Here is a 21681-nt window from a genome sequence, read left to right on the forward strand (position 1 = left end):
GGACCATTAAGTTTGTGACAATAGAACTGCAAACTGCAGGGACCACACATCACTCCACATGTAATTTTATTTTGATTTAAAATGGTCACAAGGTCAGCGGTTCAACCATCTGGTCCGGTCTGAGTCATATATACAGCACTACTTCCAATTCAAACTTCCACAAATCTGAGCTGTCCAACTAAAATCAGTGTCCTTTTAAATACACCAAAAGACTACTGATTTTGTAACGTGCGAAAGCAACTTATGTTGATTTAGTAATAGAATCAATATAACTATATATAACAACAAATTAAACAAGAAATTTTCAAAATTAACATGAGTAACCATTGCAATTCCATGATTAAAATTAAGATATGCCAACCAGGGAATTAAACTGATTAGACAAGAAAATTAAAACAAAATGAGCATGAAGAGAAAAAATCAAAAGTTACTGATCATTTCGTATAGGATCGAAAAGTTCAAAAAATATATATATCAATAAAATTAATCATCTCCGGCCATAACCATTCTACTAAGCCGACTAGGACCCAGTTTCTTTCTTCTCATGGAGCTCCTCCTCCTTACAACATCCATTTCGTTCCTTCTCCTAACCTGCATCATTGCTTCTTCTTCCACAACAAATTTTCTCATGAGAACGTCATCAGTTAATGACTTCCCCCGGAAAACCCTCCTGCTGCCTTCTGTACTGATTCTATAACTGGGAAATGTTTCGGGAGGTGGTATCACCAATGGCTTTGATCTAGGATAGTTGTTGCTCCTCCTTGGTGGAAGATCGGCTCGAAAAACTTCAGTATAAGAAGAGATGGGTGCACAAAGACATACCCGAGTGAATGAAGTTGCAACCTTAAGAGAAGAACACTTCCTTAGCTTAGATCTGTTGGGATTCGTGGAAACCTCAGTGGGTTTTGATATGGGTTTCCATAAATTTGCTGCCTCCATTGCTCTCTGATACCAGGGCTTCCTACAGCACAAGCATGTATTTGTCAAGAAGGACAACGAGTTAATGGGTTTAAATATAATCTTATATTTACATGGATCAAGAGATATTAATATAATGTCCAAGTATAGGGCCGCACTGTCTGGACTCTGTAAAATGGCCGAGTTAGAGAGAGAGAGAGAGAGAGAGAGAGAGAGAGAGAGAAGCTGACTGAACAAGCAAGTTAATTGTTGGTGCTTCTGTATATATGCATAATAGATGAGATATGAGTAAGACTCGGTTATAGTGCTTGCCACGACATGTGTGGTTGTCTACTAAACATGGATTTTAATCAAGCTTGCTTGCAGAAGATTGTGTGTTATAATGAGTGAGTGAGAGAGAGAAAGAGAGAGAGAGAGGTTCTCTCACATACCTTGTCTGTGACTGTGAGTTCCTTGGATCTTGCATGAACTAGTGGGGGAATGAAGAGTGTGAGAGCTGGCGAGTGGGAGGGAGGAAGTTCATCTGATCAGAGAGACGGATGAGCCTTTTGCTTGAATCGATCATGAAGGAAAGATGGCAGATGAGTTGGGTTCTCTCTTTTTCTCTTTCTTTATTACAGCTTCCTTTTGCTTTGGCACACACAGAGAGAGAGAGAGAGAGATTTGAATTAGAAAGTAAAATCGTTGCTTTTCAGGCAAATACTAAAGTTATAAAAAAGTAATTAAATAAAAACAATATATAATTACCCCCTAGTTACTCAACTGAATATACTTTAAAAATCAATTATTCACGTATGTCTATTATCTTTTCCAAAATTTAACCAGCTGTGATTTGGCAAACACGAAATTGGATCCCGGATCATGATCGGTCAGTCCTTTAAGAGATTGATGACAGTTTGTTTCAAGTCATGATTCAGTAAGGACCAATGACTTCATCAGTTGGAGCCCTTTAAATGACCATTGAGCCTTGCAAAGATGGGTGGAGATTGTACTGCATGGAGTAATTTACAGGGAGTACGTAGATTTAATACAGTGGTTAATCGTCAAAACCTTTTTAAATCCTTCTCCCTTTGTTTAAAACTTTCAATCAAATCCCAGTTGACACATTCTTCAAGGAATCATTTAGATTATTTATAAACTTGTTGGAAATGGATCAGAATGCATTAGTCATCTCAAGAGATGGAAGAATCAAATGGATCAGAGAGTGCGTTAGTCATCTCAATAGATGGAAGAATCGAGAAATTAAAGAAGGCAAAAATCTAAAGGAAAAAGAAAAAGGAAAGAAAGTCAGCAGGAGATGGTGTACATATAGAACAAGTAAACATACAGTTTTGGAATTGAAGAGAAGGAATTTTCAAAGGTTACATCAAAAGAGAACATTATGTCATTGTCATCATTTATAATTTAGGTCAAGGGCACTTTTATTTGTCCAAGTGGAAATATCAAAGAAGGTGAAAGGCATCTCGATCACAAGGAAGATAAAGCGTGGTCGTGAGCTTTTTATGATTCAATTCTATGTGTCAATATTATTTGTGAATGGATGGCATCATGATTCCTCTGTGAGTGGGATAACGTCCACAAGCTCAAAAAGCTGGTCCAAGATAAGAAAAAAAAAGAGCTATGATGAATAGAGCTTGGGTTTAGAGGATCAAATAAATAAATAGCATTAATTAAAGGGAAAAGCCTATTGGGTTTGTCAAAGAAAGTTGAGAAATTGAGATATAATCTATGAGATGATGGTTTATTTCTAATCTTCCATTCAATTTACCATTCGGCTTCTCCACCATAAAATATAGAAATTTAGGTTGTGTTTGGGTAAGCTTTACAATTTGTGCTTCTAAAGACTAAAAGGGTTTTTTGTGATTTGGGGCTTAAAAACATTTTCGCTTAGATTGTTATGTTTTTAAAGAGATCACTCTTACCAGATGCTTATTAAAATACATTTTGTTTCATTTCTACTTCCCACAGAACAAAGCTCAAAAGTAAAAGCTTTTCCAAACAAAGCCTTAATTTTGAAATAAAGAATTATTTTGATAATTTTTTGGAAGGGTGAATTATTGCAAAGTCAATGGTGGATCTTTGAAAACGAGGCTTATTACAAAACATATTCAGGGAAAAAAAATCAAATTCCCATCGAAAGAAACTATTATTTCCCTGTAGTGCTTTTTTTTTGTATCTATTAAAAAATATAAGATAAGAAACGTATTGAAGATAAACATATAAGCAAACTAGAAAATACAAAATTATGTCGTACGTCTAAAATACAAGAAAAAGAAAAAAAAAAAAAAAGTAAGGGACTTTTCTCCCAAACTAGCTGTTTTGTGGATCAAAAGCATTTTTATTTAAAAGCACTTCTAGTGTAGTAAATGGGTCGGATGTGGTTGGATATGCCTAAATCTAAATTTTATTCCTTAGGCTATGTTTGGTTAATTGCAGTACAAATTCTTTTGCACTGATGCAAAATTATGGTAGTGCAAATTATTTGGGTATAAGTTTTGATTTATTTTTGTTTCAAATTTTACCTTACATTGTTTGGTTGCAATAAAAATGAAGCAAAATAAGACACAAAGTAGAATAAAGTAAAATCCAAAACAAAATTAAACCAAAATTTGCATTTTTTTTTCATTTGCACTGATCTCATACATTTGTACTAGTGCAAATAAAATTGCACTGCAACCAACCACAGCCTTAATATTCTGATTTGAATCAAATTCTTATCCTTTGGATTTATATTATATGGATTATGGTGGGATATTCAATAGCACTAATAATTTATAATATAAATTATCAAAATATTATATATTATTAATAAAATGAATCTGATAATATAAATCATGAACAAAGAGAACAGAAAATAACTTGTAAGAAACTTGAATTTCTAACTCTTTAATTAGTAAATTAAAGTGGTTTGTCAAAACACCAATAGATATGCTGGTGACGGTTAGTGGTTCCTTCATGTATTATTTGACTAATGTGAGGGCACAAGTATGCACGTGTGCAAGTAAAGAAAGATACAAGTATATGATCAAATTTAATTTTTTTTTACCTGCACTAAAACCAAGGCAAGTATATGCTTTAGCACAAACAGGTTTACATCTAGAGACCTCTTTATTTGGTAGATATAACAATATAAACTCAAACTTAATTAGTTGTTAGAGTTTTTAAAGATGCTTAGCCTAGTGAAGAAATCTAGAATAGATGGGTGAGTACAAGCTCAAGGGATTCTTCAACAAAAATGAATTTAGCTAACTTGTTCTCTCTAAAAAATAACTATACACTATGTACAAGGAAAAGATAGGTTGTCTTTCTCTTTATTTCTCTTGCTTGTTTAAATCAAGCAAAATTCCTCTATTTATAGAGGATTTGAGAGCAAATGACCAATTTCTAGCTATTGGAGGATTTTTTTTCGATTCTTAGTAATGCTTCAAAATTTCTCCAACTTGATAGCTGGCATTCCAAAGATGATTGTACCTGTTAGGGCTTTTAAATGGTCAAAGTTTTGCAAAGTAGTCAACTACCAAAATTGCAAGTTGGCTACTTGACAAATGAAGGAATCTTTTTCTCTCCCAGTAAATTGGTTCCTTCTTATCAGTTGATTGAGACTAATTACGAACTAGGTCTGTTTGGGTTGGTCAACTATGCATTTTTTAGGTGATCGCTTATGTCTCTTAGACATGGCATTCTTATGCCTCAGTTGTAATCAGTAGTCAACTATGCCTTTTGGGGTAGTCGATTATGTTTTATAGTCCTAGAAATTCATGACTCAACTGTCACATTTAGTTGACTATGATTTTTTTGGGTAGTTAACTATAACATAGAGCTTAGGCAATCTTGCTTGTCAGACAAGCCAACACTTGAAGACTCTGAAATTTTTCATTCAAAGGCTTGGAATCACTTCCATTGGATTTCATAGTGATTTTTTGAGATTGTAAAACACTTTTTAAGTTGAGAAAATCCTAAGAACGAAACCTATTCTAGTCATTTGATCTTTAAGGTTCCCAAACCCAAGTTCAATTTTGTTGAGTATCAAAAGAGTGCATCTAAACAACTGATTACATCGATTTTGTAAAGATTGGCACAATTAAGGCATAGATTGATGTATTCTTCTCCTTAATGAGTAGTTGTAGTAGACGATCAATTTGAGAAACTCCAAAATTTTTAGTTCTTAATAAATAGCCTTTATAATGATTTATTTGCTAGAGATTCCTCAGTTGAAGAGATTTGATGATGGTGATGAAATCAATATGCTTTGGCATTAAACTCAGCAAAGCTTCTACGTTTTCATCTTTGTTAGATTTCTACCTTTTATTCTAATTAGGGTAAAATATTTTTTCCATAAGATAGTTGCATACTTAGTCACACACAATTAATATTCTCAATGGGTTTGTTATCATCAAAACACATAGGGTCAACAAAGAGAACAAGTAAACTTAGGAGAGAGTTTTTAGTAGCAAAAGTGAAAATAAGCCCTCACCTTTGGTGACATGCCCTTATTTAGGTGTTGGGGAGTGTCATTGTGCTCCTCATTCATGGAACATGTATCAACTTCCAATTTAGTAACCACCTAGGCCATTAGGAGATGTAGGCAATATGGTCCACCAAGAGTGGGATGAGGAGAGTAGGGGAAATTTCACCGACCTCGATGGCTGATGGAGGCTTTGCCAACATTCACATCCCATCTCACCTAGGACTTATGGTATCCTCTATCACTAGCCTGATAATTGTATGGATGGGTGCAACAACACTACTCCTTGGCTCATCCCGTTATTTGATCCCTTAACTACATGGTGGTCTTTAGTGAGAATAGTTGCAGTCTTCCAACTAGTACCTTGTTGGGCTCATCCATGTTGCCAACCTTAGGGGAGTCGACTTGACCTTCCCATTATTCCATACTCTTCTTTTCTTAAAGAAGCATCCCCAATATAAGGGCTATTATTACTTCTTATCCCTTCCCAACTTGAAATTTATTTATGGGGTGACATCCTCTATCCATGATTGGAAGGGGAGGTTATTCTTCGTCTCCTCTTGGGATGGGTGCGACCCTCGAACATTGAGCTCACCACCCCAAAGACCAAGGTTAAGGCATCCATGCCAAACATATTGTCTAACAAGGAGAATAGAGACCTTGAAAGTTAGACCAACACTAAGGAGTATGACTCAACTTGGTAATTGAGTCATCAAGGCATTAAGCTCTTCTTGGTTCCTTTTTCTTTGATAATTTGTTCAAGTACTAACTTTGGTTCATTTTGTAGATTCTAACATGGCTTTTGAGGATGAGGAGTAAGGACATTCCAAGAGTCCATAGCCAAGAAGAAGGTTAACTTCGGCCCTCAAAGAGGTGCTAAAGGCAAGTTGTAAGCTGTAGTCATGCTCCAATCAATAAAGAGAGCAATGTGGCACTGGTCGATCCCGACTGGGAGAGGCTAATGAGGTCCTCATTTCCACGACAAAGGTCTTCTTCACTAAAGACTATTCAAAGCGAGTGGGGCTTGGATGGCTTGCTCGCTGGCACCTTGCTAAAGTAGAAGAAGTGGAATCATTTCTTGATTTAAGTAAATGAGGTAAATATCATCAACATCATCACTTCTCTCTCCAAATTTAAAGATTTCTCCTAGGATCTCAAAGAATAAAATAACCACAATGTGCTACAAAGACTAAGAAGGCTTTAAAGCAGTTCAACAACATTTTTGCTATAATAACTCAATAAGTAGAAAGATGCATCAAGTCTTTGGTCTAAGTGTCATATCTTTTAGGTTTACAAATAGTTGATTACCTTAAATCATATAGTTGACTACCCTTTATAGCAAAGGCTACTTCTAAGTGATAATAGACTACCTAAAAAACCATTGATAGCTAAGGCAAGAAATTCCCTAGCACTATACTATAGTCAACTACCTAGAAAGGCATAGTTGATTAGCTTTGACAATGAAGACATGTAAAGCCTCGACACTATGCTGTAGTCGTCTACCCAAAAATGCATAGTTGATTACCTTTGACAGTCAAAGTTAAAATCTCATATCAGTCGATTGATTGGAGGAACTAGGCAACCAGAAGAGAATAAAGAGTCCTCCCTTCATCTAGTCGACTACTTTGATAGATTTTTAACTATTTGAAGGCATAAATGACTACTTCTAGTTTTAGCATGTCTTTTATCTAAGGACATTTTGAATCATTTCCCAGAATGATAAAAGTCTGCCAACATCTAGAAAATGGTTACTTCCTTTCCATCCTCTATAAATAAGAGGCTTTGTCTTGAAACAAACAACAATCAATAAAGCAACTTGTGCATAGATTGTAAATAGTGTATAGTTTTTTTTTTTTTGTGAGAGCAAGTTTGCATGGGTTTCTTTTTTAAGAGATTTGTAAGCTTTAATAGTTTTAAGAGTGAGAAAAGATGAGAAACCTTTGTGCTTGTACAATCCCACCAAGCTATTGGGAATCTCTTTATTAAGCTATGTATTTGAGTTTGTTTAATCTCTTGCAACTAAATAGTTTGTGTTGTATTTTGCTTTATCTACCTACTAAGAGCCATTGTTCCTATTGTATTTGTGCTTAATTGTAGTATCATTAGAGTGCAGGAGGTGTTATAGGGTTGAGCACCATTAGAGATTTAATTGGAACTTGCAAGTCCAATCAAGGTTTGGTAAAGACCTTAAAGATCTACCACTTAAGGTTTGGTAGGCAGCCATGAAGTTCTATTGAGTGAGGTTAGCACTCATAAGTATATTCAAGCTTATAGAAGCCTTAAAAAAACTTATTGTTGTTGAACCACTATAAAAATTGTGCTTGCACTTTCTATTTGCTTTTCTTTCTTTTTGTAATTTATTTGGTTCATTTCAAGTTTTCACAATTATTTTCCATCAACTGTTCACTAACATCTTGCTAACTTCCTAAATTTGAATATATCGGTATCTTGTAGTTCTTGTTCTTTATTTTTTTTATTTTCTTTTTGACTATAGGATAAAAATATTACAGTGCAGTTGGTAATCTACTAACTTTACTAGTATTCTACTAATTGTACTAACATTTACTTTCAACAGTTATTTTGCTTCATTTACTAACATTTACTAACTGCACTAGCTCTACTTTCAACAGTCATTGTATTTTATTGTTTACTAACTTCTACTGACTACTAACCACTAACATCTAATTGTTTTACATTTACATTTCTATAGTTTATTGTCTTTATTGTTCACATTTATTGTTAAATTTCAATTTTTTTGTTATTTAGTTCTTTATAAGAAAATATTTGTTATTCTTGAGATTCCTCTCAATAGTCATTTACCTTGCTTGTTACTTGATTGCTTGAATCTTCAGTTTGCACATACTCATGCAACTATTGTTTATATTCTTTGTTTATTTACTTTCTAGATGCAAAACTATATTTTTACATTCTTTTTTTATTTACTTTGTAGATGCAAAAACTGCACACACACACACTTCTTGCAGTTGTGTTCATTTCTTATTGATTTACTTCTACCTGCTATTTACATTCAACAGCTATTTATGTTCATTTTTTGTTATTTATTTAACTGTTAATACTTTTAGTTGTTATTTTTTTATTCAACCACTGTCGACACACTCTAAGCCTTCTTTACCTAATAAGGCTTAATTTTAGTTTTTGGGGGAGAATTTTAAGCTATACCCAATTCACCCTCCCTCTCTCTTAAGTAAAGCCACAAATCCCAACAATTGGAATAAGAGCAATTTCACCGGTTTAAAATCTTAATAGCTTGGTGAATAATGGGTACCCAAGGAAGTGCTCCATTTGCTTAAGGATACTCAATCTTCTTGCCTCTTGGTTTTTATATCATTGATTTTACCTATTTGGAGGCTAGAATAAAGATCTACTTCATCTCCCTAGAATATGATCTCTAGGAAGTTATAGACAAAGATCCATCAATTGAGAAGAAAGAAAATGATAGAACAGTGAACCTCCTGAAGAAAGATCTTAATTATCATGATGCAAAAAAAGTTGATTCTTGTAATTCAACCTATGAAATATGGAAAACACTACAAGCAGAATATGAGAAAGTTCATACTCCGCTCAACTATTTGTTCAAAGAAGGTGTGGAAAGTCTACAAGAAGAATTAATAGCTGAAAGGGAATGTAACAAGGTTTAGGAGCAAGTATCCATCAATTGCTTAATGGCCAAAGATTACAAGGATTTAAAATCTCCAAGGGTGGGAAAATTGGTCCATGAAAGTGAATGCTTAAGGCACATGATAGGAAATTTGGACCTTTTCATCTCAGTACATAACTCTTTTACCTCTATTATAGACAACGGAATTTATTTAGTGTTAGCCAATTTTGTGGTAAAGATTATAGAGTTTCTTTTCAATCTAATCAGGTGTTTTATTCAAGACAATAACTTAGATAAGTATATTCTTGTAGGGTCTAGATTAAATAATGTGTACATAGTTGATTTTGTTAAAAATATCATGATAGTTTAAGGTGCTTAGTAGTAATGGACAAAAATTCCTCATGAAGACACAAAAGATTAGGACATGTAAGTATGGATCTATTGAATAACCTTGTCAAAAACAACTTGGTTGATGGTCTCCCTACACTAAAATATTCAAAAGACAAAATCTATGAAACATGTTAACTATGAAAACAATCAAAGACATCCTTCAAAACTAAAATAAATTTGTCTACATCTAGACCCCTTCAGCTGCTTCACTTAGATTTATTTAGGCCTATGAGAACAATCAATTTAGGAGGAAGATCATTTGTTCTAGTTAGGGATGTCAATTGGACTGGATTTGGTCCAATCCAATGTGAGTCCATTATAAATGGACCAGGTCCAATCCAATCCACTGAATGTTTTGGACCAATTTGGACAAGACCAATTCAATGTCTGGACCATCCAATCTATTCAAATTCATTTTGATTTAGATTGGTTTCAACCCAAACCCGGTCCATTGAAACGTATATTCATATCTTATATCAATGGACCAGATATTGGCTTAATGCAACCAAATCCAATATAAATTTGTTACAGATGGACCAGGTCCAATCCAATCTAATAAATATTTTGGACTGGATTGGGCCACTCCAATATGTCTTGTTGGTCCTTCCAATCCATCCAAATTGATTTTGGACTGGACGGGGTCCAATCCTAAGCCGGGTCCATTGACACCTTTAGTTCTAGTTATTGTAGATGACTACTCTAGATACACCTACACTTTCTTTTTAACACACAAAAGTGAAAGAACAAAGTGACTTAAATCCCTTATAAAAAGAATTGAAAATGATAACTTCTCTACACCTAGGACACCACAACAAAATGGTGTTGTAGAGAGAAAAAAATATAACACTTCAAGAATGGCCAGAACTATTTTTAATGAACACAAAGTACCTAAACACTTTGGGAAGAAGCTATTAATTTGGCTTGCTATATTATGAATAGAGTAATTATTAGGTCTTCCTCAGGAAAAACATTGTGTGAACAATATAATGGAAGGAAACTAAGGATTGGTTACTTCAAAATCTTTGGGTGCAAATCTTTCATCCTAAACATCAAGGGTGACTTGAAAAATTTGATGTAAAATCAGATATAAGCATCTTCCTTGGTTATTCTCAACCAGTAAAGCATACAAAGTGTACAACAAAAGAACATTAGTGGTTGAGGAATCAATACATGTAACCTCTACATGAAATCTATAGGAGTAGAGACACAATAGAAGAAAGCAATTTAGTTTATATCCAAAAGGATACAGTCAAGAAGGAATTGATTATGATGAAACCTATACCCCTATAGCTTGGTTAGAGTCAAGCCTATGCCAGTTATAATAATTTCAAACTTTATCAAATGGATGTAAAAATCATTCTTAATCGGATTCATAAGTGAAGAGGTTTACGTTGAGCAAAACACAAGGTTTGAAAATCAAGAATTTCCTAATCATGTATTTAATTTGACAAAGGCCTTGTATGGATTAAAACACGCTCCTAGAGCTTGGTATGCATGAGAGATTAAGTAGGTTCCGATTAGACAAAGGTTTCACTAGAGGAAAATTGATCTCACACTCTTTATAAAAATTGTTAAAAAGATATGATTATCATTCAGATATATGTAGATGATATTATCTTTAAGCCCATAAATGAAAACCTATGTAAAGATTTCTCTAGGATCATGGAATATGATTTGAGATGAGTATACTAGGGGAATTAAACTTCAACTGCAAATAAAACAACAAGAAGATGAAACATCCGTTTGTCAGTCAAAATATATAATGAAAATTTTGAATAAAAAATGGAATGAATCAAGCTAAACCAGATTGTACTCTAATGAGTACTTCATCCAAACTTGATCAAGACCCAAAAGGCAAATCAATGAATGAAAAGATGTATAGGGGAATGATAGGGATTCTACCATATCTCATAGCCGGTAGACCAGATATCATCTTTCAATTTGCCTATGTGCCAAGTACCAAAGTGATCCTAAAGAAACTCACATAAAAGTAGTCAAGAGAATACTTAGATATGTTAAGGGAACTCCAAATTTAGGGTTATGGTATGGAAAGAATAATGACTTCAACTAAAGTCGAATTAATGGCTATAGGAAGTTGTACAACCCATTTGCTATGGATGATGCAAACCCTAGAAAACAATGACCTAAAATTTGCAAAGCTTCTAATTCACTCTGACAACATTGGTGTAATAAATCTCTTCAAAAATCCTATGCAGCACTTATGAACTAAACACATTGAGATTAGGCATCATTTCATAAGGGATCATATTCAAATTGAGAACATTAAACTAGTGTTTATTGACTTAAAGCATCAATTAGCTGACATCATGACTATGCCTCTTGATGGTAAAACCTTTACCTATATCAAGAGATTTAGGCATGATTATAATGCAACCAACCTTTACCTATATCTAGTGATCATTACGTGCAAAAATTCCAGCAATTAGAGAGGTTGAAATTCAAAAAAATCTTAAAACCTTAATGGTGAAATCGCACATGGTGAGAAAATCGCTTTTTCTCCTTGGATCATTTGGGATTATTCAACCAAGAAAATCAAATCTTTGAATCAAGAACGAGTGTAGTACTTGATTATTATGTCTATAACTAAATAAATCTAAGTGGTGTTCATAACCAAGCATTGGTCTTCCCAAAACATTACAAGCAGCTGAAGATGATGCAACAATGATCTTGTAGCCTTAGAAAAACTTTTCTAGAATTTCCAATACCTCTCCTTTTCTATTTATGATTCTTAACATAATTAGGATTAAGTTTGAGAGAATCTTTCTCTCCTAATCTAGCCCAAAAACTATAACCTTTCTAGCTAGATTTTCTAGTAAAATCCTAGTTACACTAGACTATCTAGTTGATAGTTTAACTAGGACTCTTACATGAAACTTTTAATTAACCATTAGCACATTATAAATTCTAGAAATTACATTTTCTAATTGGGAGATTCCATCTTGTATGGTATGGGACCCACAACTTAATGAGATAACTAACACGTCACATGCTTTACATAAGCTAGTAGGATTGACCACTCAACCCAAGATCCTCCACAATTTCATCCATTGGATCCACACCAATTCATTATTCATTGTCCTGTGTTGAGTCATACATTAATGACTATCGGAGGCTCGGACTAACCCAATTGCTTGGAGGGATGGCAGTGAAATATGCTTCCTCATTTCTCCAAGCCTTCAAACTCGATACCATTGTTGAAAGGACTCAATTGTAAAGGTGGCCAATGTATTTGGCTATCGGTCAACTTTGGCTGGTTGAAAGAGTTTGAGGTCCCATGTAGCCAGCAATCAAGCTACATCAGGCAATGCTTCATTACTTAGTTCATTGAACAGATCGGCTAGACTGAGGAGGTTAGAATCATTAGGCTGAAAGGGGTCATAGACTATTTTGATCATCTTGAGAATTGGTCTAAGGAAACCCCCCTTTGCACACTCAGCCAAGTCGATTTTGCGCTTGTAATAGTCAAACTCTTCTTTAAATCTTTCTTCTTCCCACCCAATGGCTATAGTCTTGGGGTCTAACTTAGGGGTTGGAAGGTCAATTAGTTTTTACCCAACCTTAATGAAATAGTCAATTTGGTTCAACTTGTAAGGTGCCATTGGCATCAGTTCCCTTAACTAGTTTGCATTCAACTTTGCTTGTGTTGGTATATGCCCTAACCTGAACCTTCCCTTCACTATTAGCTAACACTGCTCTCTATTATCAAGGGTAGTCGACTATAGGCTTTTCAATAGTTGACTAATGATAGATCCAACACTTAGAAACCTTGGAATTTTAGTCCAGAGGACTTTTGCTTTACTTCCAGAAATGATTTTCAATATTTTAAAACTTGTTTAAGTCCACAAAAGCCTAGGAACCAAACCTATTCGAACCACTGGTCTCTAAGATTAGTTCAACTAAGTTTAGTCTTGTAGAGATCAATGTATTGTGTATATCAAGTAAATGATTATATCAAAATCCTAAAAATTATAACACTTAGACTTATGGACTTGATGCTTTAAATCCCTTGGTTGAGTTGATGTAAGACACCTTCAAAGCATGCTCCTTTCCTTGTATTCTTACTTGTTCTTCATCTTCCTTGGTGCACTCTTCATCTTTTGGAGATGTGGTGATGATGTTCAACTACTCTCGTGTAAATCTTCCACTTTATTCATTATGATGTGTTTACTTAGATTATAACTAGGAGAGTCTTACTTGGTGAAGTAATTAGTGGCAATGTGCAAGATCCTCTCCTACCTTGCAACTGATAGAAAAGCACTGAGAATAAATTGATTAATTCAAGCTTAAAACCTTCCCCTAAATCTGAAACTAAGCATTCTTGAAGATTCAATATAAAATGTAGAAAAATAAAGGCTTAGTCAAAATGTTTAGCAATTAATCAATTAATTGATCAATACAATCAACTAACTATTGAAAAATAAACTACAACTTTAAATAAATAAACAATATAATCTCAATAGCTAGAGAGGTTACCAATTAAATAAAGATAGAACAATAAATAACATAACTACTAGAAAGTAAATGGAAACTAAAAATGAATTGAACACCTACTATAAAAGTATAAAGAATCAATAATAAACTCAAATAACAGCTAAAATGTAAAAGCAACTAAAAGTAAATGAACTAAAGAGTAAGCAAAAACAACACAAAATATGTGTGTCATGTTTTACAACCACAAGATGGTGGTTGTGAAAGGACCAGCTACTAGAAAGTATAAACTTAAGATTCAAGTAGTTGAATGATAAAGAAAATAAAAAGAACTGCTACAAGAATCTCATTAGCAATTTAACCATTGAAAGTAAATCATGCAGATGAATAGTAAATAAAGCAATAAAACTAAACGATTGTAGAAATGTAAAAGCAAAATAATTAAATGTTAGCAATTAACAATTAGTAATCAGTGGAAGTTAGTGGACAATAAGGCATTAAAACTACTAAAAGCAAATGTTAGTGTAGTTAGTAGGGTTAGTAGAGTTAGTAGCTCAATAATTGCACCAAGAAATTTGTATCTTGTAGTTTAAAAGAAAATAAATAAAGTGCAATAACTCCAAGATCAGCAAATGTTCAAATTTAAGCAATTAGGTGAAAGGTTAATAAATGTTAATAGTAGAGAAATTGTAGAAACTTGAAACTAAAGAAAGATAAAACAAGAAAGGTTAATAAATGTTAGTAGTTTAGCAGAAACCCCTTCCCACATCCTTTACTTCAGACACCTTTTGAGTTTTTCCACTAACTAAACCAGTTGGACTACTTGGGTGCAACAAAGCCTTACATCCATAAGGTTTTTAAGGATCTTACAACCTTGGATAGACTTCCAATTGCTACCCAAACTCAAGAGAACCTCATGGGTTCCTACCAAACCTAACTTTGTAGAACTCCATGGTCTCTACCAAACCCTGATTGGCCTTCAAGGTCTTAATCAAACCCTCAATAGTGTTCAAAAATAGACCACCTCTTACATACAAAGATATTACAAATAAAGCATAGATAGAAAGATACAAAACCTCTCAAATAGGCAGGTATAACAAATTATAGCTCAACCTATTCAATTGCAAGAGTATAAAATCAAGATGCTTGGCTCAATGAAGAAACTCAAAATAGATGGGTGAAACTATACAAGCTCTAGTGCTTCTCAGCTTTTATCACCTCTAAAACTATTGAAGCTCAAAAATCTCTTCAAAGAAGATAAAGACTCTTGCTAATTTGCTCTCTAAAAAGAACAAAAGATTATTTACAATGATGGTATAGGTTATTTTCTTTTGCTTTCTTGTTCTCTTGCTTTAAATCAAGCTTGAGACCTCTATTTATAGAGGTTGTATTTAATTATGGCTTTCTTTTTTTGAAGAGGTTTAGGTGGCATTTGATTACACTTTTCAGAGGTCTGAATTTAAAAATGCTACTTTTCAGACCTCACCCCTTGTTTGATTTTACCTCTTAAAATTGGTCTGAATCTTATTTTCAGATATGAAAATAATAAACATTGGACCGGCTCTTAACGCGCTCAGATGCATTTCAGAGCCAGTGAATAGTCCAAAATATCCTTATAATATTTTAGAAATGATGCGAGTTACCCCTAATAACCCCAAACCTAGAAAATCTAAACATTCTCTCTCTCTCTCTCTCTCTCTCTCTCTCTCTCTCTCTCTCTCTCTCTCTCTCTCTCTCTCTCTCGTCGTTGCAACTTGCAGCGGTGACTCTCTCTCTCGCTTCCCCCTCCCTCTCTCCCTCCCTTGTCTTCCCACCACTGCCACCGCCGCTATAACATGTAACAACGGTGGTTCGGTGAATAATAATAATATTTTCATTAATTGTTAATTATAAATTATTTTTATTAATTATTAATTATTTTTTATTAAATTTACTTATGTTATTTATTAATTATTAATTTTTTTTATTAACTAGTAATTTTTAATTATTTCATTAATTTTTATTTGTGTAAATTATTAATTATTTTAAATTTTTTATAGCCATTAATTATTTTTAAATTTTAATCATTTTATTTATTAAGTAGTAATTATTAATTTATTATTTTTATTTGTATTGTCTCAATATTATTTTGAGGTTGAAAATTATTTTTTATGAGATAATGCAAATTGAATTTAACATTTCCAAATAGTATGCTTTAGGGGTAAAATAATAAAACCAGTAAATTTTAGATGGTAAAGGATTGATCCAACACAAACAAACTTATGGATTCAGATCCTCTAAAAAGTAGGAAAGCATCTAAGCCTCTTTTTAGATTTCAGACACATTTAATATCTTTTTAACTTTTTAGATCTGAATTTTCAGATTTATCAAACGCCACCTTAGTAGGATTACAATAAGAAATGTTTTTCTCTTAATTATTCAGGGCTTGTTTGGCAAGTCTTTTTGAGAAAATCTTCTTGTAGCTTTGAAAGTCAAAAGACACATTGAGCTTTTGACATAAGATCTGGGAATCCCAAAGACCGTTTGGCATATGCATGTCTTTCCATGCATCTTTTTGTGTCTTCCTACGCAAGCATAAAATACAAAAGATGTGAAAAGCTCCATTTGGAACTTCCTGAAATCAGCCCAAAATGGGCTTTTCACGTCTTTTCGGTGTTCCATCTTTTGGCGGCTAGATCTTCCATGCGCCAAATGAAAATAGACCAAATTTCAGTCTACTCAGCTTGTAAATAGCCAAAAGACACGCCAAACGCCCCCAATAAAGAATTCTTCCTATTTATTTTGACTTTTGCTCTTTTTTTTTTTTTGAACATGGTTTCTTTTCGTACTATGCCAGGTTTGGAGAGCAAGTGATCATTTTCTAGTTGTTGATCTCTTACTAAGCATAGTAATGATTCAAAGAGTCTCCAACACAATAGATGACTTGCTAAGATAGTAATAGTTGTTAAAGCAATCAAACAATCAAATTTCATTAAAGTAGTTATCTACATTATCTTAGTAGTCATCTACTATATGAAAGGATGAATCTTTTTCCACCATTGGTCAACTGAATCCTCTCATTCCATCCACTGATACATATTTTAACTTGGCTTGAAAGATTTAGTCGACTATACAATTTTGGGTATTCAACTACTTTACATAATCTCCCTTTGGCTTTCAATATTGTTTTTCAAGAATCTAAACTTGTTTAAGTCTTGGAAAGCATGGGAATCAAACTTATTATAGCCATTGATCTCTAAGGTTGACTTAACCGAGTATGGTCTTGTTGAGCATTATAAGAAGTTTATCTTAAGCAACTGATTACATCAAGAAGCTAAAAATATGACTCTTGAACCAAAGCTTAATGTAGGTTTCCTCCTTGTTGAGTTGGCCTAGCATAAATCGCTTTAAGCAGCTTCAAAGCCTTTGAAACCATTTTGTGGCCTTTTCATGCTTGAATTCCTTAAAGCATCCTAATTGGAAAGATTGGAGATGGTGTTGGAAATGTGAATGAGGATTTTGTGCAAATTGATGCTTAGTCGATGGGTTATGACCATCCTAATTGGATTAGTAGGGGTCAACAAATTCTTCTTCTATCGAACAAGGTAATGTAGATTGATGCTTAGTCAATGGGTTATGACCTAGAGATTGATCTCGGGCATATTTGTAGGAAACCAAGCAAACTTTTTAGTATTAACCTTAAGGAACTAAATGATGTTGTTCCAGAAGCAGACCTCTAGTACAAAGACTACTTGGGTGATTTTCTCTAAATTATTGTCAAATGATTATACCTAAAGAAAATCCTTGATAGGTTTGTCGTGTCATGTCTTGATCTCATTCTAGAGGCTAAGGCCATCCATGGCAAGGGCTTCCCAAGAGATTGTCTTCCTTTTCAAGGTTGCCACATGGCATTGTCAAGTTGTTGCTTGATCTCCTCAGACTACTCCCATGCTATACTCAGTTGGGAACTAAGCAAAGTGGTAGGTGGAGATTGAGGCTCAAAGTATGTTCAAGGCCAATCGGCTAATGATGGCGTTATGTGGTAAGGGGACCTTGACCACCAGAAAGCCCACCAACAAGGTCACCTTTTGAGCCCCTTCTCCTACCGTGATTAGTAAGGTGATCTTCATAGAGCATCACCAAAGAACTCGATGAGGCAAGCAATCAAGGCTGATTTTCATCTTTTGGAAGGCCTTCTCAAAGATGACATCTACTAAATTGCTTATGTCAACAAGGATTTTGTGCACTTGGCAATTGACAATGGTCATCATCACCACTAGAGCTTCACCAGAAGAGGTCTATAACTCCATCTCGTTATCGAAGAAGGTGATGGGGTCATCTACCCTCATCCTTCTCTTGGCTAAGTTGTCCACCTGGATGAGTCAAGCATAAGCCTTTTGGCCTGAGGAGTTCTCTCTTCCTATTGCTTATTCGATGGAGATAACTATAATGAGATTGAGAGTGGGTGGATCATTGTCATTAGGTGGTTTATTTCGGTTAGAGCTATCTCAGTTGCTAGATTGTTGATCGCGATGTATCCTTGTATTTCCTCTCCTACTAATCTTCCTTTGCCCCCCTCCCATTCGCCTATACCTCCTTGGCATTGATGTACTTTTCGATGCAGACGAGTAGCTATAGCATGTCTTTGGGGGGCTACTTTTCAAGGTAGAAGCTAGAGCCAAGGTTCAAAGTATCGATACGTTGGCCGATACGTATCGTATCGGGGGCTTCCCGATACTCTCCTACAAGGGTTGTTTTAGGGTTCAAGTTGGTTTGGAGGGGTGGACAGACCTTAAACTGACCCATCTAAACCAGATTTGATAAAAAAAAATTAAAAAAAAAAGCCTCTACCAGTGTATCAGGTATATCAATACTTTGAACCTTGGCTGAAACAACATCTCCTCAAGCCATGCATTAGGGCAGCAACTAAAACAAATTGGTTCAGGCCCTCCACCTAGATGGTTTCAGCACTGAACCTCGTCAAGAACTCCCAAAGTGGCTCATCCTCTCTCTATCTCACAGTCATTAAAGTATTGGCTATCTTCTTATATCACCAGTTGTTGATAAAGTGAGCAATGAACAGGTTTGGAGTGGGGTGGTAGTGCTGAGTACCATTGTCCAACAGCCTCCTTTAGGCTATGCTTGGTTTGAAGGAAAAAGATAGGGAAAAGAAGGGAAAGGTAGGGAAACCTATACAAGGTTTGTGAAGGCTTTCTTAACTTTCCCTTCCTTTCCCTACTCTTTCCTTCAAACCAAACACAGCCTTAGAGTCCCCACCCCTTGCAAATTTACCGGTATATGAATGGGCCCTTAATGTTACAAAACCTTTGGACAGGGCATCCTTGGAGGCTTCTATAAATTAGAGGAAGTCTTAGAAGGGGAGTAGGACTGCAAATGCATCAAATCAAATTTCATTCAATCTAATATCTAATTTATACCAAATTTAATTCATTTACTATTTGGATATTCGATTGGAAACCAACTTGATTAAAATACTAATAAATCTACGTAAAATTAGCATAAGTTTATGAAAGCAAAATATAAAACAAAAAAAAACTATATTTATAAATAAGAAAGCAGATTTATATAATTATTAAATCCAATTTAATTCTAAATTAAGATTTTTAATACTAAAATATCAGATATTAGGAGATTGGATTTAGCAATATATATCTGAATTCATTCTTAAAACTCTTACCAAATAGAGAATTCAATCTCATTACTAAACAAATCATATTCAGATCCGATTCCATATTCTACTTTACGCCCAAACAGATATCCCAGTTCGACATAAGCAATTTTGAATTCTATAAAATCCTATCCATTTGCAGCGATAAAGGGAAAGGAAGATTTTAGATGACTTCCCTCCAAATAAGGGTGTCAATGGACTGGTTTTGGACTAACCCCATCCAATCCAAAATCAATTTGGACAGATTAGATGGACCAAAAAGACAGTGGATTGGACCAATTCGGTCTAAAATATTTATTAGATTGAACTGGACCTGGTCCGTCCGTAATAAATTTATATTGGATATGGTTGGATTAAACTAATATCCGATCCATTGATATAAGATAAGAATATAGGTGTCAATAGACTGGGCTTGGGTTGCAACCAATCTAAATTAAAATGAATTTGAACAAATTGGACCGGTCCAAAATGGTCCAGATTATTCATTAGATTGGATTGGACCCAGTCCATTAGTAATGGATTCACATTGGACTGGATCGGATTGGACCAAATCCAGTCCAATTGACACCCGTACCTCCAAATAAAATGAGACTATCTTTATTCACATAGCTGGGCTTTTGGACTAACCATATCTTTCCTTCATCATATATTTTCCCAAAAATTATTCAGAGAAGTACAGACAGGCCCAATGCAGATTTCTGAATTCCACTGTAGAGCTATAAACATTCAAAATGTCAAAAATTCCCACTCTATACACCAATGCCCGCCCTTAGATTAGTATCAATTCCGAAATGACACCCGCCCCACTGTACTTTGGGTCTAAAAATTCTAATCCTATGCTTTACCGTCATTCTCCCAAAATCATTGAGCAGTAAAAATGGATTAATTTGACTGAACCAAGAATAAAACTTAGATTAACATGCTTGTCAGGAAAATTTGTTCATGATCTCATGAGAAATTGAGAATTATAATTATTTTGGTTGAAAGCGAAAGTCCATTGATGCCGAGTCGGATGTGCTGTATGCACAAGTGAGACGATAAAAAGCTAACAAATACATTGGTCAAAAGAAAAGAAAAGCACAGGAAAAAAAAAATAGGGTTTTGAGAAAACTTTTCCTTTTTTTCCTCGTAGCTCATGGCCCATGGGAATCATTTTGTCCACTTTGAGGGCTCCCACCATAGCTGAAGAATAAAAAATCCTCCTTTCTTCATTAATTACATCACGTTGAGTCAGATCTATAGAAGCTCCATTGCAAGTCTACACGTGCACCTTTCCACCATTCATTATGTGAATTTAGCAATAAAGAATTATGAATGTGTGATGGATGTAGGTTCTGATTAGGGATTCGTTTGGGAGGGCTGAACTGAAAATTCAGTTAAGTTGAATTCTGTGGTTCTGAAACTCTACGGATAAACTATTTAAAGAGGCTGAAACGAGCAGCCCTTCAAATACTGATTAACCACTAATTTGTATTCTTCATATCTCACCAAATATGAACTCACCTTTGTTCAAATCAATTCATGGAAAAATCTATTTTGCAGAAAGAATTTGGTCAAATCAAAACCCCATGAATTTTGATAACTGTCACTTGATTGGTTATGAGTAAGGGTGTCAATATACCTTTTTGGATTGGACTCCGTTCAGTCCAAAATCAATTTGGATGGATTGGACGGACCAACAAGATATATTGGGTTAGACCAATTTAGTCTAAAATATTTATTAGATTGGATTGGACTTGGTCCGTCCATAACAAGTTTATATTGGATTGGATTGGATTAAGTCAATGTCTGGTCCATTGATATAAGATAAGCATATGTGTCAATGGACCAGGTTTGGGTTGAAACCAATCTAAATCAAAATGAATTTGAATAGATTGGACGATCCAGACATTGAATTAGACCGGTCCATATTGGTCCAAAACATTCATTGGATTGGATTGGACCTGGTCCATTTATAAGGGCAATTCACATTGGACTGGATCGGATTAGACCAAATCCAGTCCAATTGACACCCCTAGATACCAGTATGATAACTAGTTTTGAAACATATATAGGGTTCAACTATGATATGAAAAATATATGATATCTGAAAAACAACTGAGCAATAACCTGGAATCATAAACATGGCAGCGAATAAGGTGTTATTTATCAAAATTCATGGTGGGTTTTGAT

General features: G+C 34.5%; 1 long non-coding RNA gene across 1 annotated transcript; it reads right to left on the reverse strand.

Moving 5' to 3' along the window:
* Positions 1–289: 289 nt before the first annotated feature.
* LOC148845950 (uncharacterized) lies at positions 290–1877 on the reverse strand. The gene is made up of 2 exons (XR_016102387.1): positions 1350–1877; positions 290–961 (listed from the first exon to the last, which is right to left on the reverse strand). It is a non-coding gene; the product is annotated as an uncharacterized LOC148845950 (long non-coding RNA).
* Between the last annotated feature and the right edge of the window lie 19804 nt (positions 1878–21681).

This window comes from Nelumbo lutea, chromosome 7, assembly GCF_056320005.1.
Source record: "Nelumbo lutea isolate HS-2025 chromosome 7, American lotus-T2T, whole genome shotgun sequence".
Taxonomy (NCBI): domain Eukaryota; kingdom Viridiplantae; phylum Streptophyta; class Magnoliopsida; order Proteales; family Nelumbonaceae; genus Nelumbo; species Nelumbo lutea.